The sequence below is a fragment of the Phyllostomus hastatus genome, unplaced genomic scaffold (genome assembly GCF_019186645.2).
Source record: "Phyllostomus hastatus isolate PE091 unplaced genomic scaffold, TTU_PhHast_1.1 phas_scaffold_200, whole genome shotgun sequence".
Classification (NCBI taxonomy): Eukaryota; Metazoa; Chordata; class Mammalia; order Chiroptera; family Phyllostomidae; genus Phyllostomus; species Phyllostomus hastatus.
The window spans coordinates 2627444-2638612 of NW_025334016.1; the positions used below are offsets into that span (position 1 = coordinate 2627444).

General features: G+C 36.1%; 1 pseudogene; it reads right to left on the reverse strand.

The window, feature by feature from the left end:
- Window positions 1-6506: 6506 nt before the first annotated feature.
- On the reverse strand, window positions 6507-7006 carry LOC123832816 (annotated as a pseudogene).
- Between the last annotated feature and the right edge of the window lie 4163 nt (window positions 7007-11169).

Consider the following 11169-nt stretch of genomic DNA (forward strand, 5'->3'; position numbering starts at 1 on the left):
TAGTAAAATATGTGAGAAAGCATAGAGGAAAAATGAATACCTTGAGAATGTCTAATGCACATAATTTGAGTTCCAGGAGGAGATGAGAGAGAATGGACAGGAGCAATTTCTGATGAAATAATAGCTGAAGACTTTCCAAAAATAATGAAAGAATTTTATTGATCATGGTCTCTACAGGAAGCATGTAGAACCCTAAAAATGTAATAGTTCATTAAGGATTTATTTACAATGGTATGTGTTGCAGAGGTGGGTGTAGAATATACATAAGGAATAGTTCAAGAACCTGATACAATATATTTCTTTTGTCCCTCAACATTCATCCTCTTGACCAGATACAGAAGCAGGAACTATTATAGCTATTTTATGTTACTTGATCCTCTCTCACTTTTAAATCCATCATTTCCTATTGAAGGACACTGATCATGGCTAATGTTTTTGGTTTCAAGTGGTTCTATGAACAACTTGTTCTTACATTAGAATGATACAATAGCTGATAAGTCACCTTTAAATGTCAAGGAACACATTTTAAACTGCTCACTTATTAAATGTATAAGGACCTTGTGATTGCTAATGTAATGTCACCAATGCAATGGATTAATGTAATGTTGTACAATTATAGGAAATAAAGGATTCCTTCAAACCCACCATGGAGGCCTTCTAATTTTTAACACATGTTCTTAATTTTTATTCACAGCTCTTAATTTATATTTTTCTCTATCTGTGCTTTCTAAAGTTATTATAAAATGCTAGGTGACTCTACAATCTCTGTTGACCCTTTCATTACCATTGAGACCAATTGCTATAGCCACTTGATCTCCAATGCCTTGCCTTCCACCTGCATTTCATCCTCTGGTGATATGTGAGGAATCATGATGTTACTTCATGCCAGGAATTACTCATGCCCCATTGCTTCTCAGCAAGAAGATTATTATTATGTCTCTTGAGTATATGAAAGACTGAGCCCCAGAGTTACATTTCAGGATCTACTTTCTGAGAGTTTACTTAATACCCTGTATTAGTGAGGATTCTTCAAATAAACAGAACCAATAGGGTGAGTACATATATATAGAGAGAAAGAGTTTTATTTGAAAGAATTGGCTCACACAATTGTGGAGGCTTAGTGAGCCCAAGATCTAATGAGGAAGACGAGAAGGCTGAAGACATGGGAAAGAGATGCAGTATAAGTCCAAAGGCAGTTTATTGTAGACCCAGGAAGAACCCATGCTGCAGATGAAGTCAACAGGCCATCTGCTGGAAAATTCCCTTTTGCTTGAGGGAGATCAGCCTTTGGTTCTAGTCAGGCTTTCAACTGATTAGATTACCCCCACCTACATTATGGAGGCAGCCTGATTTACTCAAAGTCCACTGATTTAAATGTACATTGCATCCAAAAATACCCTCAGAGAAACATTCAAAATAATGTTTGATCAAATATCAAGGCACCATGACCTAGTCAAGTTGACATAAAATTAAATATCACAGGCTACATCTGGTACTAGTTACTATATCAGTCCAGTTGCCCAGATAAGCAGATTGCACATTCAAATTGGCATAAATCAAAGGAGGCTTATTTACAAAGGGACTAATTACAAAGATGTGGACAGGTGAATGGCAAGTGATATCACAAGAAACTGAGCAAGCAACACAGGAGTTGTCACCACTTCTAGGCCCAGAAGTTTGAGAGGAAGTGGAGCTTAAACAATTATGTAGAGAAGGCCACTTTTGAAGAAACAGTGACCTTTTGTGGAGGGATACATCAAACACAAGGTGCCTTCCACAAAAGAAACCAGAGAAATATTCACCCTGACCTCTTCTCTCTCCTTCTGACGTTCCTCACTAGCTAAACCCAACTGGAAACCAGAGGACATTGGAGATTTTGTAATCCAATCCTGGGGTCAGCATCCCAAGCTAGAGAGTGAGGTGGAGCATGGATGTGGAGAGGGGGAGGACACCTAGCACAGATCTCAAGGTACAGATTCAAGAATCTCTAAGATTCCCTAAGCATAAAGAATAAAATAAAAATCTTATTTTGGCACATCAAAGTAAAATGGCTGAAAATCAAAAGAAAGAGAAGAATTATAATGTAGGATCCCCCAAAGAAGACAAATTACCTTCAAAATTCAAACAAGAAGACTGACATCTGACTCCACACAGAAACAGCAGAAATCCAAAAACAAATTATTTGTCTTCAGACAATGTATTTTGATACCTTCAAAATACTGAAGGAAAGTTCTGTGAACTTAGAATGTATACCCAGCAAACATAACCTTCAAAAATGAAGATGAAATAAAAATTTAAAGGAAACAACTGAGAAAATTAGTCATGAGCAGAAGTACACTTCAAAAAATACAAAAATCTATTCTTTTGGCAAAAGGCAAATAATCCTAGATATGAATTTGGGCAATATAGAAGAACATGAAAGGTAATTAAAGGAGTAAATTTGTGCATCAATTTAATGATTATCAACTCTATAAAACAATGTTGACAATGTCTTATGAAATTTAATATATATATATCAAATTAAAATACAAGATAACAGTATAAGTTGAGAGGAAGATAAGTTGAGATGGTGTTTAAAGGTCCTTTCATTGTCAAGGAAGTGGGTTAAAAGTATGAAGTTATATTATGGTATGTCAAGATGCATTTCGTATATGGTAAGCAATAACAGAAAAGTTTAAAAAATGTATAGCTACTGAAGTAATTGAGTGGGGAAGTAAAATAATAAAAACCGTCAACTCAAAAAGAGGCAAGTAAAAAGAGAAAAAATAACAGTATAAATGATAAAAATAGGTATGAAATAGTAAGATAATATATTTTTAACCCAAACATATAATTATGGTAAATATAAGTGGGTCATATGCTGCATTTAAAAGACCACAGACAGAACAAAATATAAGCCACTTGTATGCTGTTTACAAGAAACACATAGAAATTGTCAGAGATACAGAAAGTAAAAAAAAAATATATAGCATTCAACATTATCCAAAGCTAGCATATATACATTGACACCAGATAAAGTAGGCTCTAAGGCAAAAAAGCGTTACTAGAAGAAAGGAGACATTTCATAATGAAAAAAGAGTCAATTCATGAGGCAGACACAATAATTTTATATTTGAATGCAGTTTAACAAATTGTCTCAAAATTTGAAAAGTGAAAATTAATAGAATTAAAAGGTGAAATAGATAAATTCATAACCGTATGTGAGAAATTAATACCACTCTCACAATAGGTGATATAAGAAGCTGGAAAAAACATACATCAGAAAGGATATATGATATTTGAACAACATTATGAACACATTTTTATCTAATTGACATCTGTAGAAATCTGAACATAACAACTGCAGAGTATATATTCTTTTGAAGTACAAATGGAACATTATAGGAACTAGATTATCTTGCATGGGGAATTTAATTAGCATTATTTCCATGAACAATGATTGCAATATGGTGATAGATAATATGCCTATTTGTTATGTAGCTAACAGTCCTTCAATTTCAAATCATAGATAAACACATACTTCCATAAGAAACCTTTCCCAGAATTAGAAAATATTTATTTCACTTCAGAACTATTCATTGATGAGAACCAGAGTTCAATATTCAAGTTACAATATACCACTTTGGGAATGAAAAACTTTGTATATAGTAACCCCCCTTTATCCATGTTTTCACTTTCTGAGGTTTCATCTACTTGTGGTCAACCATGGTCCAAATGTATTAAGCTGAAAATTCCAGAAATAAGCAACAAATTTTAAATTGTGTGTTGTTCTGAATAGTATGATCAAATCTTGAGCTGATTTACTCCATCCTGCCCAGGAAGTAAATCAACCCGTTGTCCAGCTACCTGACTTAGTAGTCATCTTGGTTATGTGGTGTGTATGTACGTGTGTGTGTGTGAGAGACAGAGAGACAGAGAGAGAGAGAGACCACATTCATGTAACTTTTGTTACAGTACATTGTTATAATTGTTCTATTTTATTATTAGTTTATTGTTAATCTCTTACTGTGCCTAATTTATAAAAAGGTTTGTTACTATCCATGGTTTCAGGGATCCACTGAGGGCCTTGGAATACATTCCCCATAGAAAAGGGGGGACTAGTGTATTTGAATAATACACTTCCAATTACAGTTATTAATGTTCTCAATAGTAGACCATCATCTTATGTAAATACTGATGGTACTCTCCAATTTGTAATTCCAATATTGCCTCCCTGTAAGTTCTGTTTTGGGCATCTGCTTGTATAAGGGTGGGGCAAAGATAGGTTTACAGTTGTTCATATGGACGATAATACAATAATTAATAAAATGATACAAGAATAAACTCTGTTTCACATACTAAAAACTATAAACCTACATTTTCCCCACCCTGTATAATCCTTTTGTTTCTGGTATGTGAAGCCACACATAGTCAAGACTTTCACAATGTACTATTTCAAGGCCTTTGTAATATCTAGTCCCAGTATGACACAATGAGTTTTCTTCCATAAATCAAGCCATTCTTACAAAAGAAAATTACAAGATAATACATTTCTAATTATCAGAACTAATTATCAATAGTAAAATGCTACTTTTTAAATTGCTTTACTTGGGATGAACATGGATTAACAATGGGGCAGGGAATAGAAGATATAAATGGTATGGGAAGTTACTATGCTGAGGTATGCTTTCTCCCATTTTGAAGGCACTGATCACTAATATAGATGTGTGAGGAGAAATGTCTTATCCATGAGAATTGGTATGCTATGACATTAGACTCTCAAGAATTGAAAAGAACAGGATTTGAACCCTCACTGCAAATCAGAATCACAGGAGGAGGTTTTTTTTTAAAAAAAGTATGCTGTCTCATTGTGGTTTTGGTTCGCATGTGTAGTGTGTATACAGATATCAAATTATAATGTTTTATGCCTAAAATTATACAATGTTATTAACCAGTGTTACCGTAATAAAATAAATCTATGTTAGATGGTGTCTCTTGAGATTCTGATTTAATTATTCTGGAGAGGGACCCAGCATCAGTAGTTTTCAAAAAGCTTCCTCCATGTGATTATAACATACAGTCATGGATAAGAGCCCTTGATGCAAAATCTTCCCCCCTCCCTAGATATGATTAAAACGAGGTAAGTGCAGTTTTTTGGTAAGATTTAAATATATTTCTGCTGGAAGTTTGAACAAAACATCGTATTACTTCTTGGGTTTTCTTTGGTGACCTATGGTTTGGTCATTCCTTCATTTAGTCAACAAATGTTTACTTAGCACACACTATGTGCCAGACATTCTGTTAGAGCAGTGGTTCTCAATCAGGGGTGATTTTGCCCCCTCCTAGCCCTTGGGGACATTTGGCAATGTCTGGAGATGCTTTTGATGGCCATAGCTAAAGGTGGGTGCATATAATGAGTAAAAGCCACAGAGGCTGCTAAACATTCTGCAATGCACACAACAGCCCCCCCAAAAATATTTTGCACAAAATGTCAATATTGTGTTAAATGAGGGTGAACAGGAAAATTTCCTTGTCTCTGTGGAGCTTACAGTCTAGTGGGAGAAAGCAGCCAATATGCAAATACTATATATTCGTGTGTATATGTGTATGTATACGTACATGTGTGTATGTGACATCGGGTAATTTTAAGTGTTGCAAAGATGACTTAAGCAAAATGTGACTGGAGAGAGTCTATTTTAGATGAGGTAATGAGAGAAAGCTCCTCAGCAGAAATGTTTAAGCAATCATTTGAATGATGTAAACGAGTTAGATGAAAACTTGAAAGTTAGATTAGAAATTGGAAATTACCTGAAAGGTATCAATGTGTCTTCTCAGAGTGAGGAAAGGAATTAATAAGGAAAATAAGAGAAGGGAAAAAGTAGGTTTAAAATGGTAACTACACAAGATAGAGTTCACTCCTGTATTATTATTTATTCTTGTATTATATATTTTTCTATACAAACAATCATAAACCTACTTTTTGTTTTTTTGTTTTCCAGGTTTCATCTTTTCAATCAGCTCCATGAAGGACATCCTAAATGTCACATGAAAACACAGCAGAATATTGTTTTCAGTATTAAAAATATATGTCATTCACAAGTATTTAAGAAATGTCTCTATATCAGGGCAGTGATCTTCAATAAAAAATACCACCTCTAAGTAATCATGTTCTTAATTGCTTGTAGTTATATTTGAAAATTGCTTCCTAACCATGGTAAACACTGCGTAAGTTTTAAAAATGTCCCTAGATGTACATTATTTCTGGGAAAAAAGTCTGGTCAAACTTTTCTTTTTTTCAGAACCAATCCTGACACCCCAAACTAAATACCCCAGAATTTGTCTTTAAAGGGTGAAAAAATAAAAATAAAAGCACATGGAACTTTCTAAAAGGTCTTTAACAAGCTACCTTGGGAGCTCAATTCAGAAATAGATGTTTCAGTGCAGCTCCAAAACTCTTTATAAATACAATGGTCCTGGATCAGAAGTTTTATTCCTTGTGTATCTACATAAAGTATGCATGCTTCACCTCAGTTGTCATAAATGTCTCTGTAATTTCCTCCTGAGTAGTGATCATAACCACCTTGGTTGTCACCATAGTCTCTGAACCTTCCATATCCATATCTTCCAAATTGACTCTCATACCAGCCATTCCCATAGCCATGGTACTCACCACCTCTAGAGTAGCTGCAACCATGCCCACGGGCCCGAAAAGGACACACTCTGGTTCCACAGGCTGATTTGCCTGCATGGTTCACATGGATTTGGTGATCATCCAGAGACTCTCCATTCATGACTCTAATGGCATCTGAGGCATGCTCTGGACTGGTGAAGGTAGTAAAGCCAAAACCCCAGGATCACTGAGTCTCTGAGTCCTTGACAATGACCAGTAATTGACGACGATTCAGAAATTGCTCTGAAGCTGCTGAAGTGATCTTCCAGAGTTTGCTCATCAGTGTTGAAGTTGAGCCCTCCAACAAAGAGCTTCCCTTCTTCAGAGGACATGGCAGTGAATTTGAGTCCTAGAAATTAAGTAAAAGGGCCAGATAGACAACTATCCCAAGGAACAGAGTGACTGAGCTGTAAACGTTCTTTTGCCTACCCTTTACGGTAGGACTACAGGCAGCTCAACTGGGCTTTGTGGTTGTAATTTCAAAGTGAAACCAATTATAAAGGCCCTGGGCTCCAGCCTCATTCACCTCTTGGAATGACGTGCAGGAGAGTAGGATTAACTGGGTGTGGGATTTTTCCCAGGTGATTTTAACTGAGGAAGAGAAGATCATGGGATTTGAAGGCATTTTCAGGGAAGGGATTGTGTAAGTAGATCATGGATCCTAAAGGAGGTAAAAACTGATGAACCGTGAAAAAGCGATAGGGTTCTTGCATTTGAGGTCTAAATGATGTCAGAAAATTACTGCAGCGAGGGTTTTAGATGTGAGATAAGAAGAAAAAGAGTAAGGATCAGAAAGTTGGATGATTCAAAATAAAATATTTTTGAGGCTAAGATCTAAGGAGCAAGGAGGATCCTCTCCTACTTGGTCCCTTTCAGATCCTATTGTGGGCATTGAAGCCAGAGGAGGGGTGGGTTACTAGGAGTACAGGAAGCTTTTACTGGTGTCACAGCCAAGGGAATTTTAGAATAACAGCTAATGGATTTTTAAAAATCAAATTCTATATTCTGACTTATGTATTTCCCCAGGTTTGTGATATAAAGGATGGTCTGGAGGTATAAGTGAAAACAATTAACACATTAACTAGGGAGAAGTAAGCAGCACCAGAAGAGAAAAGGAATTCTAGATGGATTGATCCTTTTCCTCCACACTCGTAGATTCTATGGCTTATCTATCTGATACCCTTTCCTCTTTTTCCTGTACTTGTTCATGTAACTAAGAGGGTGAAATGACATATATGTCTCTTGTATGGTCTGCTTCTTCACATAATCACAAAAATGAGAATATTTTTGCCTAAGTTTTGAATATTTTGTGTGTTTTGGTCCCTCCTGCTCCTGCCATTTTCAGCAAAAATTGTAGTTTTGGCCTGGCCGGCATAGCTCAGTGGATTGAGCGCGGGCTGCGAACCAAAACATCACAGGTTCGATTCCCAGTCAGGGCACATGCCTGGGTTGCAGGTCACGGACCCCAGCAACTGCACATTGATGTTTCTCTATCTCCTTTTCTCCCTCCCTTCCCTCTCTAAAAATAAATAAATAAAATCTTTAAAAAAAGAATTCTTGTTTAAAAAAATTGTAGTTTTGGAACTATTTATGTAACTAAAAATTCTACTGGTGTTATGGGCAATCCCTGTTCCATCTTATCTACAAATTGCAAACTTGAAACAAATCTCAAGGCTCAGAATACAGGCACACCTCATTTTATCTTCGCTTTATTGCACTTCACCAATGATCTGTTTTTTACAAATTGAAGGCAAGACCTTCCACCAACAAAAAAGTCTGGAACTGAACCCACAATATCTCTGAGGTAGTCCTGTATTTCATTTCCTTCCATCAGAGTAAAAAAAAAAATCTGTTTCTAATTTAGTGTCTGTCTTTTAGTGGAAAGAAATGCTGACCTTTTGATTCAGGATCTGTAATCTGACCCTGTTGTCTATTATAGAGCTTTATTGCACTGAAGGGAACTATGAACTGCTTAAATAATAAATGTATGAATCAGATCTGCACTGATTCAGGGGAAGAATGAGTGCAGGAAGACACATTAAGTCTCTTAATTCTTCTGAACCATGTCTCATGGAGGGCATTCCCTGATGGTTTTAAAGGACTACAGTAAGGTATTTACAAGCATGAAACACTTCATTAAGTTTAGCCATTTTGCTCATCAAAAATGTGCAGCCTTATCTATCAGAGGAAAGCATTCATTGTCCAAGTTTATATGCTAATGACCCTCTTCATAGTCAAAGCACATTATAAGTATTTATTCACAGGCCAGATGAGAACCTTTAAAGTGGTTAATTTTAAAACAAAACAACTTTTTTACAGAGAGAAAATAACACTGAATGTGAACAAAATGAGCCTTTGTGTCATGGTTTCCACATAAGAAAGCATTTGCTAACTGCCAGCACTAATCATGTATGTTTACTCAATACATGACGCAGACCTGGTTTTCAAATGCATAATCAAATATAAACATATGTAGATTGAGATCTTTTGACAATAAAGAATTGTGGATAGACTTCTCATTGATAACAATCATCACTATATTCTATCTTCCTTAATTAAAGATATGGATGATACCAATATTAAACAATGTGCTGAAGCAACAGTATTAAACATGTTTCTTACTCTTTTATTACAAGGTGTAAAAACTAGGAATCAGCACTCATTGAAATGTCCAAGGCTCAATTGTCTCTTCCCAGACACAAAGACATGAAAGACAATAAACTATTTATAAAGGGTTTTCTGCCCACAGAGTCTTATCTCTGTTTCACCCTTATTTAATGTTTCATGGGTTTGGCATTCAGAGCCTGGAGATTACCAGTCATTGTAGCAAGGGTGTCAGGTTAGTGTGGCAGGAATTTTTTCAGATGTGAAGAAGGCCTCATTGGGGGCTTTTCACTAGATTCTCTTCTGGAGTCATTTTTTAAAACATTTTTAAATTGTTGTTCAAGGGAAGTTTTCTGCCTTTTCCCTGCACCCCTACCCACCACCCCAGCCCTCCCCGCTGTTTCCACCCCCTTGTTATTGTCCATGTGTCCTTTATGATTGTTCCTGTAAACCCTTCATGCTTTTCCCGCTTTGTCCCCTCCCCTCTGGTCACTGTTAGTCTGTTCTCAATTTCAATGTCTTGGGTTATATTTTGCTTGCTTGGAGTCATTTTGGTTTTTGAGTATTTCTTTTAAGAATCATAATAAAGTATAGAGGGCTATGATTTTCTTTGATTCCTTGTTGGCTAAAAGTTTAACACAGCTAAAAACTTGAATGCATCCAACTCATCTGCCTTTTCTATACCCAAATCCCTGCTGAAAGTTAAAGTTGCTTAATGGACAAACTACGGCCTCTGCAACACTGTGATCTTCCACAATAGCATTTTCAGAGCAGCAGGGGAAGGCTCTGATAATTCCCTGGTCTGCTTGGCTCTGGTTCTCCAACAAAGCCATTAAGAACATTTTGCCAGTCTCCAACTCTCTGACTCCAAAATATTCCTGTCACTATTGGCATATTGCTTCTCACTTCACCACAAAACTGAATATTATTTGAAGCCTCCTTTAACTTTTTTAAAAAGATATTTTATTGATTATGCTATTACAGTTGTCCAAATTTTTCCCCTTTGCCTTCCTCCACCCAGCATCCCCATTCCCTCCAATAACCCCCCCTTACTTCATGACCATGGGTCATACATATACGTTCTTTGACTACTCTACTTCCTATACTATTCTTAACATCCCCCTGTCTATCTGTATGTACCAGTTTGTACTTCTTAATCCCTGCAACTTTTCCCCATTCTCTCCCTTCCATCTCCCAATGGATAACCCTCCAAATGATCTCCACATCTATGGTTCTGTTTCTGTTCTGCTTTTTTGCTCAGTTTATTTTTTTTAGATTCAATTACTGATAGTTGTGAATTTATTCCCATTTAAAATGTTCATAGTTTTGATCTTCTTTTTCTTAAATAAGTTCCTTTAACATTTCATATAATAATGGTTTGGTGGTGATGAATTACTTTAGCTTTACCTTGGCTGGAAAGCACTTTATCTACCCTTCGATGCTAAATGATTGCTTTGCTGGATAGAGTAATCTAGGTTGTAGGTCCTTGCTTTTCATCATCTTGGATACTTCTTGCCAGCTGCTTCTAGCCTACAAAGATTTTTTTTGAGAAATCAGCTGAGAGTCTTATGGGAACTCCTTTGTAAGTGACTATCTGCTTTTCTCTTGCTGCTTTTAAGTTCTTTCTTTATCTTTAACCTTTTTCATTTTAATTATGATGTCTCTTGATGTGGTCCTCTTTGGGTCTATCTTGTTTGGGACTCTGTGTGCTTCCTAGACTTATATGTGTATTTTCTTTACCAAGTTAGGGAAGTTTTTTTTTCATTATTTTTTTCAATACGTTTTTAATTTCTTGCTCTTTCTCTTCTCCTTTTGGCACCTCTATGATTCCAATGTTGGTATGTTTGAAGTTGTCCCAGAGGCTCCATAACCTATCTTGCTTTTTTGGATTCTTTTTTCTTTTTGCTGTTCTGATT